The sequence below is a fragment of the Vespa mandarinia genome, chromosome 3, assembly GCF_050613455.1.
Source record: "Vespa mandarinia isolate Hongniang chromosome 3, ASM5061345v1, whole genome shotgun sequence".
Lineage (NCBI taxonomy): Eukaryota > Metazoa > Arthropoda > Insecta > Hymenoptera > Vespidae > Vespa > Vespa mandarinia.
The window spans coordinates 4,439,598-4,461,262 of NC_140812.1; the positions used below are offsets into that span (position 1 = coordinate 4,439,598).

Consider the following 21,665-nt stretch of genomic DNA (forward strand, 5'->3'; position numbering starts at 1 on the left):
CAATATCCTTTATTCCACGCTGCTGGTTTCGTGACGCCGACTTGACTTTCGCGGTTTCGACAATATAAAACTTCTTACCCGATAAAGCTTTACCTCGAACGATCCCTCATTTCGAGAATATACGCTTCCAGCTCAGCGCGTATTTCTACGAAAACGCTTTAAATATTCCACGAAGAAGATGCAATAAACATTATACGACGCGTATCGAGCGAAGAAAATGGTAAAGCAACGATGTAACCCGAGAGAGGGAAAGAAGAAGAGAAAGAAAGACACAAAGAGAAAGAAAGAAAGAAAGAGAGAGAGAGAGAGAAGAGAGAGAGAGAGAGGAGAATGGATGATCCTATAAAAAAAAAGAAAAAAAAAGGAAGCCAAGATGAAAACAAGTTACGTATCGTAAACAAAAAAAGTAGAACGTTAATAATCTTTAAAATTTTACAAAGAAAGTTAAGAATGTCTCTTTTATGAGATTTATCGAAGTAATTTTGAAGAAAATATAAAAAAATATGAAGAAAGGGTTATTCCATGAACACGAAACAATGCTAACGGACGTATCCTCTCATTATGCTTTGTGGTAGACTTAGCATGAAAAGGTCACGAGAAGTAGGAGAAGTAGGAGAAAGAGGAGGAAGGAGGATAGGTTGGAGGATGGTCCTCCGGTAAACCGCGTAATTCTCTTTAATTTCTCCCGAGGCACTATCTCGTCTTTTGGTAAGAGGAGCGTAAAACGAGAGTAGAAAGAAGGAGAGAGGTGAGTGTGAGAGGTAAGTAAGAGACGGTAGCTGGGATGGAAGAGCAGTGGGAGGGGGTATTCGGTAATTCGAGATTTCTAAGATTGGAGGAGCGCAATTAACGCGGCGATCCGTTCTCTCTAATTAAATCCTCTGGGTTTCCGTAAGGGAAATGCGTAGTAAGAAATCCAATAGATACTACAAATGTATATATATATATATATATATATATATATATATATATATATATATATACATATCTGTGTATAAATATACAACACTCACCTCAACTCGATGCCTTCGCTTCGTTTATCATTTATGCTGACGATGAGTTCGCGAGGCTGTATCGCCTTGTTGCTGGTGCACTTTGAGGAAGTCACTTTGCCGCACGAGCGTTCACCAAGAAGCACGAACGAGCGCGAGGCTCGAGACACACAGAATGAAAAAAACGAAACCGACGGATAGAAGATACTTTTTTCACGTTCCTCTTATATAGGAATATATAATATAATATAATATATATATATATTCGCGAATTTGTTAAAGCACGAATGACGATGACAAAGACGAAGACGAAGACGATGACGACCACAACGATTAGATTCACGAATTTTATTAGAGATCAAAGAAACTTCATTTCAAAGTTGCTCCGCTTTCTTTTCCGTCAGCTGATCACTCGTGTTTTCCTCCACTCTAAGTCGATATTCATATACAAATAATCTCTTCTTCCAAACGATATAACACGGGACTTAAATTAGTCAGCAGGATTCTCCAAATACTCGTTAGACATAAATAAATAAAGACAACAAGGAACTCACGCGAAGACAATGGAGAAGAAAACACGTTGCCGATAACGAGGACGATGACGACAACGACGACGACGACGACGACGACGACGACGACGACGACGAGGACGACAATAACAATCAAGAACACGAAGAAGAACGGAGGACGTAAACACACTGGACACTCGAGGTCTCTTGACTGCTTTTGCTTCGACACGGTCGCGCGCGCACCACTTGCGGAGAGCTTGATAAACGCGCGCGGAGAGCAACAGTGCGCAAGCTGTGCTTTTTCCTGCAGCTTTGCGTCAACTTCTATATATCTTCCTATAGATATCTACGTTGTACTAGTGGCCAACGAGGACCCACCCTCTCCCTTTACACACACACACACTCTCTCTCTCGCTCTCTCTTTCTCTCTATTTCTCTGTTTCTCTCTATCTCTCTCTTTCTCTCTCTTCCCCCTCTTTCTCTCTCTCTCTCTCGCGCTTTCTCTCTCTTTCTCTCTCTTTCTTTCTCTCTTTCTCCCTGTCTCCCTTTTCCCGTTTAATACATACGTGCGTACATGAGTACGTACGTGCGTTGTGTTGCGTCTCCCGCGGTGCGTTTTCTCACGACAGCGACCACGGTGGAGCGGCCACGGTGGATCGCGACAAGTAACTGCCGAGAGAGCCGGCCGACCCCGATTACCTCGAGTCTGCGCCCTGCCGACGCGTTTCTACTACACACCGGATATAAAATATAGACGACCACCACCCTCTAACCCTCACCACCATCACAACTCTCCCTTTTCGTCCCACCATCTCTTATATACACATCTACGCGTTCTACTCTTCTTCTACGCAGCGAAAACCATCCCTCCTCTCTTTTTCATCTCTTCTTCTTGTTTTCTCTGTCTCATTTTCTTTTACCTATCCAGCTTCTTCTTTCTTTCTTTCGTTCTTTCTTTCTTTCTTTTTTCTTTTTCTTTTCTTTTCTTCCTTCCTTCCTTCCTTCCTTCCCTTCGTCGAGTGCGCCCGCGCACTACACTTTCTACTTTCTTTATCTCTATCTCTCTATCTCTCTTTCTCTCTCTCTCTCTCTCTCTCTCTCTCTCTCTCTCTCTTTTTCTTTAGAAACTCGAGCTTGCCGCAGCACTGCCCGTTGGAAAAACCTCCCCCTCGCAACGCAGCAACCCAACGACGCGATTAGATCAACGAATTTCGGAATGTAACACCTTACGAGCTTCTCCTTCTTCTTATTTATGCGAACGAGATAGGAAATGTTCGAGGCTCGAATACCTTGCGTAGAAATCGATGATGGAATAAATTTTGTTTTCTGAGAAGAGGAGTGAACGTGAGAGAGTTATTGAAAAGTTTACATGTTCTCTGCTTCTACCGCTATTATATGTCCCTCTCTCTCTCTTTCTCTCTCTCTCTCTCTCTCTCTCTCTGTCTGTCTTTCTGTCTGCCTCTCTTTCCTTTTCTTTCTCTTTCGTTGATTTACCGACTGAACGAATGTATACATACATACGATTCATCCAAGAAAAATAATAATTCGCACCTCGCGTGACGCTTCGTAATATCAGACCAGAGCTTTTTTATCATTACCAAGACAGAACGAACGATAGATCAATGGGAAATTATTATTGTGGTTAAGAATCCAATCGTCCAGTCAACGGACTTTTCTTTACTCGTTTGTAACTCTGACATAAAAATAAATGGATATAATATCGATAAAAATTATATTAGAAGTAAATAGAACTAATCATCACTTATACATTTGAGACACTCTATATGATATATACAAATCGAAACAACATTTTTCCAAGGTATCCTCTAAAAAAGTTTTCATATATATTTCGAATAAATTATTATCGAGAATGGGCCTTGTGGTCTTTTTACGGACTGTCGCGTTCGTTCTTTACGACGACGTTTAAAGCACGTGGATATGCGTATACCCGTAATATTATATTCGTATAGAAGGTTTCGCTCTGAATACACGAATACACGTGGGACACGTTGTCGAAACGAAAGCGAACCTCTTCTCTCCTGTCCGTGACGATACGTAAATGGACGGGTTTCGAGTACTGTGTATTATATATATATATATATATATATATATATATATATATATATATATATACATACATATATACATATATATATTATGTATTATATATATACATATATATATTTGTATATATTCGTACGTTTACGTAGGAGACATCTTCGTGCTTTTATCATCAAATGCAAGTATTCTATGCATGAGCTAGCACGTAACGCGTTACGAGTAAACTGTCGGACGCACTACAGACATTCACTAAGAATCTTTTTCGGAATGTAGATACTATATTTTATAGTTTTCCTATATTCACTTATGAAATTTCTATTTCTCATACCGTTAAGGTTTATAGGAATACAAATTTATATAACAAGAAATAATTAAGATTTTTTTCTTTTATAAATATTTTATTTATAATAACCTTTCTAAACCGTATAATTATGATTTTATGGAAGGGAGATATGTGTAACCAACAAGGATAAGGCTATGGCATTATTGTGAACAATGATTACGAGAGAATAACGTTGATTGCTGTTGACAACATATTTCTTCAACTATTATAATTATTCTAGAAAATGATTATATCTAACGAGAATGCATTGTTCATATAAATCGACAACTATCTTTAATGCGAACGTAATTGCGATAAAATTATACCATTATGAGACGCAATATGCATAACGTGAAACTTTTAGACTGTTCATCATCCCTGGTTTTATAATGGTTTACGCCAACAATGAGGTCATGTGTAATTCTTGACCGATTTTGATGAACAAGTTCTTATTTTAAAGATGAAGGTTTAAACGAGAATATGGATATATTAAATTTTTTAAATATTATAAAAGAACTTTAATTTTATATTTCAATAGATACAAATTTTGTTACTCGTTCTCATTAAAGAAAAAGCGTTTGAATGATTTTGATACATATATATATACACATATATATATATATATATATATATATATATATATATATATATATATATGATTATAGTGAATTTTATTATTTATTAATAGTTATATATAACAATAATTTATAATAATCAAGATTATATTACATTCGCTTAAGCATTACATAGCTCGGAATACGTATTAAATATCAATAAAATTTTACTTTAAAATTTCAGGATGATTAAATAATAAACTCGGAATCGTTGTCTTTGTCTAATATCAAAAAAAAGCCGGTCATTGACTTTGATTATTATTGAATTAATTTTTTGTTGCATTCAGACGAGTAAACATTGAAGATCTTTCTTGCCAAACGTTTAAGATGAAAATATTAATACTTTCGGGAATTTTAGAATTATTTAAACATTATATAATGCATACAAAGTACAATGAACTAATATTTAAACAATTAATACATTCTCTTAAATATTATAACATTAAGTATTATACAGATTATTAAGTATTATATAAAATAATTTTACTTTAATATTTCAATGTGATTAAATTTTCAACGTGTAGTTTTTCCTTTCATTTACTATCAATAAAAACAAACTTCTCATTTACTTTGACTGTTATCGAAACAGTTCTCTTTTAGATTTCGACGAGTAAATATCGAAGCACTCTCTTTCCAAACGCGTAAGCTTAAATAAATTCTACTTTTGATAATTTTAAAATTATTTAAATAATTTGAAACTTAAATGGAGTTTAATAAGCCAATATTCAAACAATAATACATTTATTTAAATATTTCATAGGTCGAAGCACGCCTTAAATATAAAATACATACATAGATTTAAATTAGCATTTGAAAAAAGTTCAATTTAGAACTTCCGGTCGTTGCCTGTTTATGTCTACAAAAGCAAAGTTTCCATTTTGACTGTTATCGAAACAGTTTTCTTGTAAATTTTGACAAATAAGGATGGAATCACTTTCCAAGCAAATAAACTGCAATAATTTATATTTTCGATTATTTTATGAATGTACATCAGGTAGTTGAAGAATATTTAAATAATAATATGCTGAATCACAAAGTAGAGTCGATGTTGGACGCGATAAAAACTCATTTATAGTTATTTTATAGACTCTATCTTCATGATCAAAATAGCCATCGTGCAGGCATCCATAGTAGTAGTAAGTAGTAAATAATACATAGTAGTAAATAATAAGTAATAAGTACTAAATAGTAGTAGTACAATTTCTCAAGACATTTTTCAAGTAGTACAAGCGGATGACCTTTATATGGTCCGACATTATTTAAGTAGTATAATTGAACGACCCTTATATGGTCAGATATTTTTTAAATAGTACAAGCAGACAAGCCTTATTTGGTCAAACATTTAAATAATACAAGTGAATCATTCATATGAGTTCAGACAATAATTATGTTCATGTTTTTCTGTTTCAGAAGATAATTACAATCGCGCGCGTAGCGATAATGTAATTGAGTGTATATATTGCTACAATAGAAAGAAAAATATCACGATGTAAAAGCAGTGTTTCTTCGTTCTCATTTTGCGATTTAAATAATAAGTGAACTTGCATCGACTGCGTCCAATATAGTCGTTAGAGTCAGTGTTGGTTCTCAAAGTTTGTTGCTTTTTTAACAAACGCACAGATTTTTTTATAAAAGTCAGTAGATCTTCGCAAATTAACTTCAGTGATCATTCGTTAAAAAATATCATTTAACAGGATCTCAATCTATAGTGATGTCGACCTACCTCATTTTCAACCACCTTTCTATCTATTCTCAATTTCAGTTCTACGGTGGCTTCAAAATCGCGGACGAGTATTTTAGTGCCATCGTAGAACTTCTTAAATAGTAAGTGAATTTTTAAATCCCTCCGATTACTCAATCATATCAAGAACTAAAGGTCCGAATCGGCAAATGTGATTGATTGTAATTAATTAGTAGAAGAGCAATGAGCGACGAATAAATTTCTTCAGAGATTTCTTATTTTTTGATTTATTTATTAGATCAGGATAAGGTCTTTTTGTTCAAACGCGTTAATTATAATTATTTGAAATTTTGAATATTTTAATATATTATTAAAAATGTTAGTCGTGCAGAAATAGTATAGAATTATATATTAATGAGTTATAATAAAGAATGAACAAGATGACATTCGCGATGGAATCCAGTTACTGAATTACAAGCAAAATTGTATGATTATTTTTCTAACAAATAGAATAATCGCTTGTAAGAAGCAGCATTCAAAGATTTTTCATTAATATTTTTAAATAAAAATTAATTAAATATTTAATCAATTTTGTTGATAAAAGGAAAGTCTCGATAGAGTCATTGCTTTTGAATGAAAAATGTCGAGTAGAATTATTGATAAAAGACAAAGACAAAGGATCATAACTCGTAGGTCCTAGAATAAGTTAATCGATTTTTAGCTCAGAAATTTCAGCAATTAATATAATGTACTAATTATGTTTCTTCCTTTATGTTTTCTCGATCTTTCAAATATATATATACATCCTCGATCTATATATACTCTCTCTATATATTCAATCTCTATATACTCTCTCTATATACTAAATTTTTATATATATTCAATTTATACATTATACACTCTCGATCGATAGAAGTAATCATTTTCTATGCAAAAATCTTTTCTAAATTGCATTAGGATTACGTTAAGATTGCGTTAAGATTGCGTTAGGATTCTAGAATTCATTCTGCATTTAGTGCTAAGAAAAGAAGAAGCTATATGACGAAGAGATCCTCATATACTGTGGCTCTAGAAGGAAACTATAGACTATTGAGTTGTTTTAACCAAAAGAGATTCATCAAAACCTTTCGAGAATGATCTTAGTCATATTTTAATTTTACCATGTTATCACTCAAAATGCTCTTATGATAGTGGTGTAGATTTGAAAAACTGAGACAACATAACATTCCGTCTCCTGTCCCATACTGCCACACGTGCGCGAATAGAATTATTTTACATCTTATACGTTACTAATATCAAAATCAAGTCATTAATTTTTCGCTTTCTTCTTTTCTAAGGTCTAATAAAATTTACAAATTTATTTTTATAAAATCAAGTTTTATATTAAAGTCAGATTAAAAATGTTCATTTTCTTTCTTCCTAAAATTTAATTAAATTTATAATTTTATTCTTATAAAATCAAGTTTTATATTAAAGTAATAGTTACGAAACGTATAAGATATGACAATTGTGGGAACCACTGAAAGTGCATTGAACCAAGATGCACACGAAGCTAAAACGAGCATACCAGGATATGTGCCAAGTTCTCCCATTTCCACGCATTACAGGGAAATAATTTTTGTTTAGATTAAAATAAAGAAATTTTCACTTTCTTTTACTTTTTTAAAATTACATTAAATTAAATTCAGAATTTTATCCGTCATAAGTAATACACACATACATACATATATATATATATATATATATATATATATTTTTCTTTTTCCTTTATTTCCTTTCTTGTCTAGAAAATCAAATGCTATTAAAGTCATTAAAATAGAAATTTTTCGAATTACGAAACGAATAGGAAATGGCAATTGTGCAGAACACTAAAATCGCGCAGAGTAAAGATACACAAAGTCAAACCAACCTATTATAATGTATGCTATGTTTTTCATTTCCATCGTGTTATAATAAGCAATTAAGAAGTAAAAATTATTCATTTTCAATATGATTAAGTAATATGAATAAGTACTATATTCCGTTTAACGAGTCGAATTAGTAGAAATAAACAAAACATTCGCATGCTAGGTACGTGATACATGAGATGAACATCAGCTATTGATTGTCAAACGATAATCAATTGTAAAATTCAGGAGCGAAAATACATGGGTCATTATTAGCTAATTTCAATTTTTCCGGCTTATAAGACTAATGATGTATTACTGACAGATTGTTGGAGTAATAGGAATGTGAAAGTTGTAAATACTCTCCTGTCCCGGTCACGTACGTTTGTTTATTTCTATTGACTCGACTCGTTGAACGGAGTATAGTAGAACCTTTAAATCAGAATTATATTCGGTTGATAATGTACTTTATTTTGCATTAGAAAAATAGTTTCTAGAAACTTATAAAAATCTTATATTTTTACTTTTTTTATAAATAAATTTGGATTTTCGATAAAATTTTAAATCACTCGCATAGAAAACAAAAAGATTTAAAATTTTTAAATAGGATACAAGCAGGTTTCATTTTTGAGGCATTCTTCTAATCAACTTTCAAGTATTTTCCAGTATCATGAACTAAACAAAAATAGTTAAGATGAAATATTATTAGGAACAGAAAACTTGTGAGTTATATTATGATATGGAAAGACATATAATCTTTCAATTACGTGAAATGTCGAGTGCTTTATTCCTATATTTCGATTAGATAAATAGATTTTCTGATACTATCGTTTTAAAATCAACCAACTTGAACCGGTTTACTTACGTACTTATGTACTTAATAGAGTAGATTTTAGAGTAAAGTCATCGTCATACTGCGGGTCTCCAGATATAATAACCTCCACGTGGTGAGACATACGTCGGTATTACTTAGGATATTCAAATCTAAATGCAGATTATATAACGCAAGTACTACCGAGCGAATGCATATTGCAATTTCTTTTCAAAATTTTTTTCTTTATAATTCAAACTATACATTAATATACTTACATTTTACATTGATAATTATACTTTGATAAAAAAAGCAGATTAGATATAGTATGATTCTAAAATAATTTTTTAAACAAATACATGAAATTATGCCTATCGTTTTGTACCGACAATTCATCGTTCAAAAAAGAAAGAAAAAGTATTTCTGTAAAGGGTCATTACCATTCTCATTGCTAATGTTTGGATATTCTATGTTGAATTCATATCTTGGCAAATTACAAGGTTGAACGACAACGCTATTCTATCTCTAGCACTCTATCTCTAACCCTCCTCCGTTCACCTTAATCCTTTGAATTCGTTTCATCATTGCCTCTACCTTCTACTTGACCTTCACCTCATTTTATCAATTATCTAAAAGTACCGTTTCCATCGATTTCTTACTTTTTTATTCAATCATCAATATAAACGATTATAATTCCATACTAAACAGAAGAATCGTCTTAATAAAAATCACATATATTGAAACATTTCTATCGATTGTATCTAGAAAAGCATCGTCGACGTACCAATTTCAATTAGTTCAATTTAATGTAATTACAATCAATTGTCGAGCTAGAATTGATATCGAATAACGAACTTCGAGCGAGAACTTATAAATCAATAAAGTTCTTCCAACGTCGACTGTGGGGTAGTTTGTAATATTAATAAATAGTTCGTTAACGAAACACGTTGATTAACGTTGATTTTCGAGACTTAAAAAAAGAACGCTTCCATGACGATTAGTTTCCTCTCTTGATTCACTTCCTTGTCCTCGTCCACGAATCCTATTTCCAATTGCGGAGGATCCATCTTTGTCATACTTGTCGATGCATATCGAGGATCCACGCACGTGCGCGTGCGTGCTCGTGCGCGGCCACCATGCGTAACGAGAAGCAGAGCGATAAGCCCAGCTACGCGACTCGCACGGAATTATTCGGTAAACTCACGTCTCCCGTTCGACCCAACCCACTAGTCAATTTCGTCGCTAGCTCTTGTTTACTCGTGCCTGACGTGAAAATCTTTTCTTCGAAATTTTGAGATCTCTATATATATATATAGATTTCAAAATTATGTATATATATATATATATATATATATATATAGAGAGAGAGAGAGAGAGAGAGAGAGAGAGAGATTTCAAAATTTTGAAGAAAAGATTTTCACGTCATACATTTCAAAATTATATATATATATATATATATATATATATATATAGATTTCAAAATTTCGAAGAAAAGATTTTCACGTCAAGCACGAGTAAACAAGAGCTAGCGACGAAATTTTATATGTATATATATATATATATATATAATTCTAATTCATATATATATGAATTAAAAGAATATATACATTTGAGCTTCTCACCAAATTTTAGGTTAATCGATAATTTAAATAATATCGTACTCGTTTATATGTTATATTATTAACGATTATTTGATATTTTTATTTATTCGCGAAGACAAATTTTTTATTATTATTAATTTTTACAAAAGGATATTTTTAATAGGAAGTTAAATGTGAATTGTTAAAAAAAAAATTACGTCATCGAAAAAAAAAATAGAATATGCTTGTGAATAAGTAAAATATATATGTTCAATCAATTTTTTCGACTATTTAATCGTCTAGTTTAGCTTGTCCATCGATTTTCTCGAATTTTTCGAACACGTCATGGTACCGTTCACCCACCTACCGATAACACTATTTTATCCCATTTGTTTCCTTCTAGCCAACCGGTATTTCTTTATTTCTTCTCTCTCTTGATAATTCGTTCTCCAAATTGCGCTCCATTTCGCGTATACGTCGAATCATTAGCCACGGTTAACGCGAAATGGCTCGAGAGTTTACGAGCACGTTTTTACGCGCGATCGCACTGTGAAAACTTATAACGATACTGTAATTTATCGACCATGCATTCGTCCTTGATTTTATGGTAACGAGTGAAAAAACAAAAGAATGAAAGAAATCTTGCATTTAATGAAACATAGTTCTTTTTATCTTCCTTATTAAGATTAGATCTAGTTTGATTCCCAAAATAAAATTTTTGTATCGTTTAATCGATCGTTCTTTACTAAATCCTTACGAATAATATCTTGTAATAGTGATCGATAGAATATACAAGCATTTTATGTTTCGTTTTGATCAGATTATATCGTACTGGTAGACTACTTGATAGAACGAGTTCGTTTACAGGACGAACGAACAGTCAGAACAACGTTCGATTCTATCACAAGTTCTCCGAAGCGACTGCTCGTCATATTTCTGAAAAACATATGTTATGTGGTAGGAAATACGATATATTTTCTGCCGACGGAAGTATCTAGCAAAATGGAAATATTTATTTGACCTGAATGCCGATAGCGATAGAAAATCTCGTCATTCATTTTCCATACAATTTCGTTACTTTCCCGTCATTCGATTATCCGTCCTCAAAAATACTACGTTTCTCTGTTTTGTTCCTTTAAAAAAAAAAAAAAAAAAAAAGAAAAGGAAAGAAAAAAGTATAAAAAATATCAACAACGATAAGAAATGATACAATTGAAATAATCGATTTTATTACATATATCTTCGAGAATAAAGTTTGATAGACCTTGTTTGGAAGGAATAAGATAATTTTCATCGCACGCACAATACGATACATCCCTCGTTACGCATGATATATCGCTTCATAGTAGTTCTTCTATGTACAACGTGTCTTCGTTACATATCCGTTCGTATCTCTCGCCACGTTTTGCGATACCGCATTCCATTACGCGAATTTTCAAAATAACGTCAATCATCTTCGTTAAATGTCCCGTTCGCTGGCCTCTTTTTTCTGCTTTTTTTTTTTCGATCACAGTATCGTCAAACTTTTCATTCGCGAACGTCCACGAAATACGAGCTTTTTGATAAGCTCGTTAGTACGAGATATATAACGCTATAGATCGTGAACATTTATGATATGAGAAACATATGTAGGTAGATATTATAGGTAGAGGAAAACTTAAATGAAATGATATACCAACGTGAAATGAGATCGGGCGCTTATTTTATGTCAGAAATGATTTGAAGTCTGTTGATACTATTTCCTTCATATTATTTATTTTCAAGTTAACAAATGTTAAACAAAAAAAAAATAATTTTATTGATTCGAAAATATGTGTTGCGAATTATAAGAGATATTGGAAAAAAAAATATATTAGAATCAACGAATATGATATGATTCTCGTGATGACTTTCAAAAAGATCGCGATGGTAAATTTGAGTTCGCCTATATGCTAATATTAAAGTTAGGATATGCATAACTTCCACCGAGGTGTATATCACCCACGGAAAGGAGCATCGCATACGACGAGGTCGAGTAAATCAAGTCGAACGAGCATAGACCTATTTTGAATTTGCGTGCAAGGGGACCGTTATGCATTTAGCTACTATATAAGTAAATGGAAATGCTTAAACGTCCTCGTTGCGCGTTATATTCCTGAGCACGAAAAGATTCGCGATTTATTTTTCAGTTAGCTTCATTATCGTTTATCAATGGGTGTTGTTATTCCGTTTAACGAGTAATCTTGATATATTTTCTTATTTTTTTCAACATTATAGTATTACAAAGAAGTCGCGATGTCCACCGTCAAGTAATTCGAATAAAAGTTAATCAAAATAATGGAATACTCGTTACATTTCTACGAGTTTGACGGATCTACATAGTGTTACTCCTCTTTCTCTTTCTTTCTCTCTCTCTTTCTCTCTCTCTCTCTCTCTCTCTCTCTCTTTCTTTCTCTCCCTCTCTCTCTTTCCTTGAGAATCCAAAGTTTATGTTTACTCTAACTTCGCCAAAGAATGTATTAAGTGTGTACTATCCGTCTCGAGAGTTTTACAGTTAGCATGAACGAGCGTTATGAGTGCCGAAGTATTCTGATTAAAGGAAAATCCAGAGTACGGACTGTAAACAACAAATACTCGAAAAGATCGCGATGAAAATTGCATTCTATGGAGAATCATCTCTCTCTCTCTCTCTCTCTCTCTCTCTATCTATCTATCTATCTATCTATCTATCTATCTATCTATCTATCTATCTATCTATCTATTTATCTATCAATCTATCTATCTATCTATCTGTTTATCTATCTTTCTCTCTATTTCTATACTAAGAGATTGTAGCTTTGCCAGTCTCCCACTTAGCGAACATGTTTAAAGATTAGAATCAATGTCCCAACAATCTCTCTATCACTTTGACCAAGCTACGATAATCGAAGCTAACATAAGTTCGAAAGGAACTACACGTTCCCTTTTACTTCGGTTTTGACGCTAGTAGTCTACCATAGCGTTTGCAAGACCGCGAGCCAACTTTGAATACGTATATAGCAAAAGTTCGAAACTCGTAAGATGTCAGAAACTTTCAAAGATAATACAACAAGACGCAAATGCACTCTGGCAGCCTCGTCAGCAGCGAGGCAAGCAACTTTCCCAATTTGCTATCCATGACTGCGACTGCAGATTCTAACTCAGTCCTTTAAATATTCATCAAATTGTCCAAACACATATATCTACTAGAAACATATTGCATTATTATTATTATAATACCGATAATATCGATTCAATTTCATTAAAAAATATCTTATACCATAGAAAATATAAACAAAAGTATTATACATATATAAAACGTACATATATAAATCCTGAAATTTTTCATTATTTCGAACGTTAATTATTCGACTGTATTATTATTACTACTTCCGTAACGTTTTAAATCCTTTTCGAAAAGCATAATCGTACTAACCGGCCGAATAAACGCTGGAAGACAAGGAAAAAAATACAAAAGAAAATTCATATATTAATTTAATATACTATATTGTTGAACAAACGAACGAACGAACGAACGAACGAACGATATACTATTAACAAAAGTACTGGAGGAGATAAAGGGCTTAAGAATAATAACACTTTCGCGAGCCCACGTGAAACACATATTTGGAAACGTGGTAATCGTTTGGAAACATTTTATGAAGTAAGAAAGAAATAAAAAGGAAAAATAAACAAGACAAATGTTAAACCGCTTCTATGGGAAATAAAAAAAGAAAAAAGAAAGAGAGAAAATATATATGAAGAGTCATAAATAGATCGCCAAGTATTCACGACTCGCATCATTTACAGCAAATATATCCACATATAGGTATAAATCTATATACTTACGTATATACGTATGTATTTATCTACGATATGGCGCGAGTAACGTAGAGAGAAGATTCTGGGCGACGTTTTATTTAACGTTTACGATCGCAATATGCCAAGAGATCGTTATCCTAAAGCCACATTTTTCAGAGTTATCGTCGAATACGTTGGCGTAAATTGGGCTGCCGTCGTAAATGAAAATGTGTGCAGTGGTCGTACGTCATTAAGGTGCGATGATCCACGATGGTAGGAAACGTCAAAAGTGTTTTCTCTTTCTCTCTTTGTCATAGAATTGTAGAATGAGAGAGAGAAAGAGAAAGAGAGAGAGAGAGATAGAGAGAAAGAGAGAAATAGAGAGAGAGAGAGAGAGAGAATAGTAGTTTAAAGAGACTGTAGAAGATTTAACAGTCCATATAATTCTGTACCGCTGAGAGAGCACATGGCGTGGAACTACGCGTTGCATATACAGTGGACATTAACGCGTTACACCGACTAACATGTTAAAAACAACGTTAAATTTGTTGCATAAAGTTTTCCTCCTATCTCGTTGCTGGATTTCGCTTAATTTCGAGTCACCGATGTTGGACGACCGGCCAGGGATTCTCAGCCTTTTTCTTTTTTCTCCTAAAACATTTTTTTCATTTCTCTTGCTCTCTTTCTTTCTTTCTCTCTCTCTCTCTCTCTCTCTCTCTCTCTCTATTTCTCTATCTCTATCTCTATCTTTATCTCTTAAAACAAAAGGAAAGGAAAAGAGATAGAAAAATGAGAGGCCTTTCATCTCCTCCTTCTTCTACTCTTTTTCCTATCGACGTGAGAACGTATTCGGCTGCGACGATTTATTCGGAATAATGGCAGGAAGATCCTTTGTCTTTTGGAGGAATAAGAGAAGAGAGAGAGAGAGAGGGATACCGCAAATGTTGGCTCTCTCTCGACTCGACTGGTAGGATTCGCTAGGTCAAACTAGGTCCACGATAGTGCACATAACCGGTGCTGTGCATACTTTGACAAGTTTACGACGTTTAACGGGATGCAAATGCCTGTTAGAAGTGCGTTCGCACGTGCGTCTATACGAACGATAAAGAATGCAATACACATGAGATAGAGGATAGAGATAGAGAGAGAGAGAGAGAGAGAGAGAGAGAGAGAGAGAGAGAGAGAGAGAGAGAGAGAGAGAGAGAGTGAGATAGAAGAATGTCATTACAAGATCGTAGGTAAACTGTTGGTTTGGAAAGGGTGGTTAAAGGGTGGTAATAGAAGTGGGGGGATCAGAATGCTACCCTAATCCTCGTATAACGTCGAGGGGTGTCAAATGGGGTATATGGAAGGGATGAGATTGGGCGTTCTCTCAGTTAGACTGGCCCGATGCCAACTACCGGACAGTGAAAACGATGTTTCAGCTTGCGATGTAATCGGTACATGTATTGTGTATATATATATATATATATATATATATATATATATATATATATATATATATGTTTGTATATATAGATATTGTATATATATACAAGAATATACGTATAATATTGTGGCTTACGCACCCTTCCAATTCACATAACAAAAGTAAAGTACTTACGACCACCAGTTGCAGTGTTCCTTTTGTCAGAATGGCTATATTAATAGTGAATTATTCTAAATCACTTTCACCCCTCCAAGAGATTGTCTTTTGAAAATTATTTTATATTTTCGTTCTGAACGTTCAGTCGATTTAATGTATTGACGAATAAACGTTATAGAGAAATCTTTTCTGTGTTATAAAAAAGAAAATTAATTTAAAGCCCAATATCTATTTTTATTTTTATTTCAAGATTCATATGGTACGATATTTTACCATACATAAGAAATTACTTAGACGAATGTGATTCTATAATGAGTTTTTTCATAATATATTTTATCCATCAAAAAGAAAATCTAGTTATTTTGATCAAGTTCTAATGTCTCAACGTCGCTTGAAATTTCGTTAGGCGTAGGTCTTAGCGAGTATTTTAATGAAATTCGAGATAGAAATTCGACGAAGTTGAATCGAGAGGCACGTTAGCTACTCCAAGAGAGAGAGAGAGAGATAGAGAGAGAGAGAGAGAGAGAGAGAGAGAGAAAGAGAGAGAAAGAGAGAGACAGAGAGTCCTCGAAACCGTAGACAAATTTAGTCCTCGCTTCCTTGGCATCGGACAATTACTCCCGGCGTATCCGCAACACGACTATGAATTCCGCTCAAATTTCGACACAGTTAGATGCTCAGGACGTTGAGCACGAGCTCTTGCAAGTACTCGCTACTACCTCGAAACATCCATCTCCTGCCCTAATGAGGAACAGAATACGCTATCTGTGAATAACTTATACTTACAAGCTAGATATCCTACGAATTCTCTTTGGATTATTACGATCCAGTCGTTTGTGGCCTGCTTTATCTCTTCCGATCTTATCTAACAACGATTCCCTATCAATCCTTATGTCGTTTGAAAGAAATAATATATGTATATAAAAAGTAAAGTCTAAGAATCAACACTTACCAATACGTCTATAAAAATTGTACATAAATTAATCTCCTAAATAGACTAAAACGAAGTTAAAAACGAAGAATCTCATATTATCAGATATTTAATATTAAAAATTTTCAAAAGGATAATACTTATTATTTATATTTTCGAATATTTTTATTTTCGAATTTGATATAAGGAATATCAAACGATATACTTGAACTATCCTTTTACCGATGACGAGCAAATCGAAGCACAAATTCGTTTTTATCGTTTCGCTTTTCGACGAAAACTATCTGTACTCTATCTCTCTTTCTCTACCTTTCATCCATCTATCGAATCCATCTTCGTTACATCGTTGCTAGAAACGATACGGTCGATATAATCGACGAGTTTTCTTCAAGCGACGAGTCTTCGTCTTTTACACTGAGAGAAATACTCTTCGTAGGAAATGTAATAAGAAAGAAGAAAGAGAGAAAGAAATATAGAAAGAAAGATAGAGAAAAATGAAGAGGAGAGTTACGTCGGGTGGTACGAAGCGATATCACGTATGTTTGGCGTCTTCTTTCCAGAAAAAGAAAGAGAGAGAGAGAGAAAGAGAGAGAGAGAGAGAGAGGGAGAGAGAGAGAGAGAAGAAAGAGGGAGAAAAGTACGATTTTGCTTGGCTGGTCAGACGTAAGAACGAACATCTCGCTTTTATTTCTGTCGTAGTTCCTAACGAGATATTGATACAGCAACGATACCAACCATAACTTTTCAAGACAGCCATCTCACACGTTCTTACCTCTATATATATGTACATATGATATCTATGTACATATACATATACATATGTACGTGTGGTAACAAATAAAATTGATGCATTTTCAACTCTATCTAATAGTTTGTTTTTTCTTTTCTTTTCTTTTTTTTCTTCATAAATATCATAAACGTATTTTCATTATATTCTATTTCATAAGTGATCCTGATATAAAACAAATACAAATTCTCGTATAATATTAGAATTTTTTTTATCCACGTAATTTACTCGTTATAGATAATTTCATAAATAAAACCGATTATTAAATATTATTATAAATTATTTGTTCTTGTTAAAAATATATGGATATATTTAATACGTTGACCTTGATATATACTACTGATGGCTCAAACGAAATAAACTCATCGGACAATGTTCACCGCCGGTTACTCATTGCAATATAATTTTAGATATCGGTTTTGCTTCTAGTAAAAAATTTTTTTTATTTTTAATAATTATATATTATTATTTAATAATTATATATAAATTAAAAACTAATTTGTCTTTCTAATATTTAATTATAGTTCTAAACTACAATAAATAATAAAGTAAGATGATTTATTACTGCTCATATAGTTTTTTTAAAACAATTCAAACATAATGGTGGCTGATCTTTACAAAGAACCATTCGATGCAGTAAAATACAAATTACAGCGTCAACGTGTTAAAAAGAAAATCTGATGAAAGAAAAAGAGAGAGAGAGATAGAGAGAGAGAGAGAGAGAGAGAGAGATCAAACGGTGATCCTTACATCACTATATGCCATTTCAATCCGCCAACATACATATATACATACATATACACATACAAATACACACTAAATATAGAATAGTCTATAGCAGCTGTATGTCGTTAGACCGAGGATGGGCTACGGTAAATCCACCTTAGTATGTGCGGAGACTTGCGAAGGTAGCCCGAATAACCACCCTTCTTGTTCTCGAGCATCGTCCATAACATCGTTCCAGAGTTTCAGGACACTGGCGGACGACTTGAAAATTTATTACCAGGATATAAGGAGAAGAAAAAGACACAAAAAGGGAACGTATAACGAAGGACGGAGAAAGTTACGGATAAGTCGACATCTCAGCGATATACTAGCCTTGAAAACCGCGACCCTAACTCCCTAGGGACAAATAAAAATGGGCGACTTTAAATTGTCCGTACCGTTTAGCAAATAGATTCTTTTAAAAATGTGTACACTTTTCACGAAAATCTTACGACGATTCGGAAACAATCGAAAATCTATGCTGAATATTTTAATAATAAATTATTTAAAAATTGGATTTTTATAATGTAAAAGAAAGAAATAAAAAGTTGAGAATATAAATGATTAATAAATGATCGGTATAAAATCGAGGAACTCAGCATACTGTAACGAATGTATAATTTTATGTTAAAATATAAATTACTATGTATTGCTTTTTAATAAGAATATTTGTATGTTTCATGTTAATTAAATGGTTCAGATAAATCATACAGTATTGCCTCGAGTGAATCGACAAAATCGGACAACTGTATATCGAGTACTAAAAACTAAATATTTTATTCATGTTACCGATATTTGTTTCGATTCAGATTTAAAGAATTTATTACGAATCAGATTTCAAAGGATTATAAAATATAAATTTAGTATTCAAATTAGAAAATATTTTTATAAAAATGTGCAAACCATGAGACAAAACAAAAATAAACACGTAATATTCATTATAAGTTATGTTATGTATTCTGTAATCTTTACTTTGATATTTCACTAAACGGATAAACCATATTAACCCAAAGGTGCAAGAAGCAACGAGAACGTTTTAGAAACTCGGCGCTTGTTACGCAGTTTAAAATACTTACTCGTGAGATAAGATCCGAAATTTAAAGCGTCAAAAGGCAAGCGTGGCTTTGGGAGCGCTAATTTGCTTAGCATTTGCTTATATGTAGAATACAAAATGTAAAAGAGTCTAAACACGATAGGCTAAATGTAAAATTTTTAAAGGAACATAATGTTTATCATTTTTCATATTTTATTATTAATAATTGTAAATGATAAATAATAATTAGCTATAATTGCAAAATATTATTAATAAGAGTTTTGTCGACATTAATTTGAGTTAATTATTATAAATATTTAAGAATATATAAATCGAAAGTATTAATATAACAATAAATAAATTCGATTAAGTATATGATTTTTAAATATTTTCAGTACTCGTCCGCAATATGTAATAAAATTGAAAGATATAAAGTGCTGCCCTCCCAGAAACTATCAATTAAAAGAATGTATTTACCGACGTAAAAAATTTCAACATGTTATATATTTATTTCTATGATTATCGACATATTCAAATTATGATATTTCCTTTTTAAGGATAAAGTTTAACTTCCTATTCCATTGACAAATTAAGATAACGTTTGGATTTTTTTATCTTATATAATATTGAGTCGATAAAATAGATAACTGAATACTTACAGAAGATAAAGCGGATGAACTACGATGATAAATGCTTATGATAAAACAGGAAGAAATTATCCATTGACAAAGCTAATGATATTCATAGCTGGATATTAATAATCATATCATGATAAGATGAATGAAGGCTTACAATTGATATTCTATGAAAGCAGTTCATTTATTTGATTCATTAATAAATTGTGCTTCCAAAGACACATTGAAGTACAAATGATTACGAATTTCTAAAAATAAATGTTTGAAATTCATTAACTCTACAACTTCTACAGCAACACTAATAATTAAATAATAATAATATTGCAGTAAATTTTTCATTATCAAAATTTTTTGCAAGTAATTCTAACTTATCAAATTGATAATATTTTCAGTAGGAAGTAAATTATCGAGTTTAAAACGATGAAATCATCATTTTACATTTTGTATATAAAATAATTATTTAGATTCGCTTAAATATCAATATTTCATACCATCGCATAGAAGCCAACAAGTCTTTCAATTTTTTGACAATTATAACAATTTAATTCTAATTATTTCTATTAAAGCTGTTCACTATCCCTGACTTTATAATGATTTACACCATCAATGAGAACAGACATAATTCTTGACCGATTTTGATGAAAAAGATTTTATTTTATAGATGAAGCTTCAATCTAGGATATATCTTTTTTGAAGTTTTGAAAAAGCTTCATTTTCTTCGAAAACGTCGTATTAAAGAATAATATTTTTCAATTATAATTTATGCACAAATAAAAAGCTTTTTTAAAAATTTGAAAAATATATATCGTAGAAAAAATCTTCGTCTTTAAAACGAGATATTGTTCATTAAAATCAGTAAAGAATTATACTTTTTCTTATTATTGGCGTAAATGTTGTTTTCGACATTTTTCGTGTAGAAAGTTCTGTACTGTGGCGCCTCTCGAAATTTGCGGCAAAAGAGAAGAAGCTCATAACCTTCTACTACATTACTATTCTATGTCACATTAGAATGGGGCATGTTTGTTCTTGAAGTAGCGTTTATCTGTTTGTCGTGTACATAAATAACAGATGCTCAGATTTCCTGAATCATTTCAAATGCAAAGAAATACGTTTCACGATGCTCGCACGAAGAATCTACGGTAACTTACTCAGTTATTTTTTGAACAGATGATTCTAAAAAAAGGAAATAAAAATAAAGAAATAAAGAAATAAAGAAATAAAGAAATTCGTAAAAATAAAGAAATTTATGTACTATGTCATAAAGTTTGTTACGCCTAAGAAACTTAAATAATTTTAATAAAAAATTCCAATACTGTAAAAATTTAATCTCCGGGGAAATTAAAATAATCACAGTTGACTTTGTGTAATATAAACATTCGGTCTTTTAATTAACTTTGACAAATAACGAGTTAGTTTTCTTTTGAATTCCGACATGTGAACATAAAAACTCTCTTTTTTTAAACTTTTGTATAAATTAATCTTTGTATAAATTAATGCTTTCGATAATTTTTCAATTATTTAAACAATCTTTAATGTACACGACGTACAATAAACTAATATTTAAACAATAGTATATTCGTTTAAAAAGATTAGAAAAACGGAAACGCGGCAGAAACTTACAATAATTTTAATTTCTTTTGCATTAGACTTAAATGTTGAACTGGCGTTTCTTGAT

General features: G+C 32.2%; 1 protein-coding gene across 1 annotated transcript in view; it reads right to left on the reverse strand.

Annotated features, from left to right (window-relative positions):
- Positions 1–1,150, reverse strand: part of LOC146873114 (uncharacterized) — a 323,336-nt gene extending 322,186 nt beyond the window's left edge. Inside the window, exon 1 of the mRNA XM_085655655.1 lies at positions 1,014–1,150. The gene's annotated coding sequence lies outside the window, so the exon portion shown is untranslated. The remainder of the gene's footprint in view (positions 1–1,013) is intronic.
- Positions 1,151–21,665: the final 20,515 nt, after the last annotated feature.